Source organism: Neophocaena asiaeorientalis, unplaced genomic scaffold (genome assembly GCF_003031525.2).
Source record: "Neophocaena asiaeorientalis asiaeorientalis breed wild unplaced genomic scaffold, Neophocaena_asiaeorientalis_V1.1 scaffold118, whole genome shotgun sequence".
Taxonomy (NCBI): Eukaryota; Metazoa; Chordata; class Mammalia; order Artiodactyla; family Phocoenidae; genus Neophocaena; species Neophocaena asiaeorientalis.
In genome coordinates, this window is record NW_020175528.1 from 13,635,991 (window position 1) to 13,637,502 (window position 1,512).

Genomic DNA, 1,512 nt, shown 5'->3' on the forward strand with positions numbered 1-1,512 from the left:
TAAAGACAGGAGATTCCTGTTCTCATGAAGGTTACCATGACTGACTAGAGAACCACACAGGGCAACTATACCAGAGTTTGTGAGTGGGTTGTCTGATTCTACTGTAGGAGCTCAGAAAGGGGTGAGACAATTATGGACTTGGTTTGGTCAGGAGTCATGGTTCTGGAACTATGGCCTGAGGTATGAGAAGTCTGTGAAATGCAGGAAAAGTGTTTCAGAGATTCAGTCTATTGAGAATAAGAAACTATGGCTTATGAATTAGAATTAAGGATTTGAGGAGAACAGAGAAAAACGCACTTGGGCTTAGGTTGCTTTTGAAAAGAAAACAACGAAGAATCGATACATTCGCAGGAGCAGTAACTGACTATTGACTGGAACACGGGATGCGGGTGCCTTACGAGGATTTGTACTCCAAAACAAAAATTTTTTTTTCAACTGCACGTTGATAAATATTGAGTGTTTTCGAGTAATATCTTACAGAATGTATTTAGTGTCTTCATTGCGGAAATTTCTTAAATGTTCTTCAGAAGACAATGAGGTCGTTCAACCAGGTTTCATCAGCCCCAGGCAGGGCAAGCAAAGGTGGTAGAGAAGAGCCCGGGAAGCTGCCAGAGCAGGCAGAGGAGGAATCCCAGATTTTGCACGGAACTGGCCACTGTAAGTGGTTCAAGGTGTGAATGGGATTTGGATTCATCTCCATGATAAACCGAGAGGGAAGCCCCGTGGATATTCTAGTTGATGTATTTGTACACCGAAGCAAATTATTCATGGAAGGATTTAGAAGCCTAAAAGAAGGAGAACCAGTGGAATTCACATTTAAAAAATCTTCCAAAGGCCTTGAATCAATAAGGGTAACAGGACTGGTGGGAGCCCCTGTTTAGGAAGTGAAAGAAGACCCAAAGGGAAGACACTACAAAAAAGAAAACCAAAAGGAGACCGATGCTACAGTGGTGGTGGCCTTGATCGTCATGCTAAGGAATGTAGTCTTCCTCCTCGGCCAGAGAAGTGCCATTGCTGTCAGAGCATCAAGCACATGGTGGCGACCTGCCCTCACAGAACTGGGTGCAGCCGCCCGCCCCTTCTCAGGGAAGACCGGAAGCAGAGCCTCAGCCACGCACTTCGACGTTCCCTCGAGAGGTGGGGGCGGGGGGTACAGCTATCCGTCACCACCGTTTCCTCAGGAGGCGAGGTCCGAGGTCTCAGAGTGGCCAGGCACGTCACCTGCAGAAGCTTCCTCCACAAAGTCATCTGCAGCACCAGAAGATCAAAGCAAAACGGGGCCTTCCGTTCAAAAACGGAAAAAGACATGACCCTTTTCTTAATGTATCGTTTTCTCTCCCCGGTTGGGAAGTCTACCTCATGCAAATACAGGGAAACAGTATTGCACAAACAGCAGCTGACCTGGGATTTTTAACTCCTGTTGAGGAACAGTGAATTTTTTTAAACAGACAAATCACTCTAAGCAAATTACCTTTGAGCAGGGTGTCATGTGTCACGTGACTCAGAGGATGC

The 1,512-nt window shown here is 46.2% G+C and overlaps 1 pseudogene; it reads left to right on the forward strand.

Moving 5' to 3' along the window:
- Window positions 1-533: 533 nt before the first annotated feature.
- Window positions 534-1,310, forward strand: LOC112415866 (protein lin-28 homolog B pseudogene; annotated as a pseudogene).
- Window positions 1,311-1,512: the final 202 nt, after the last annotated feature.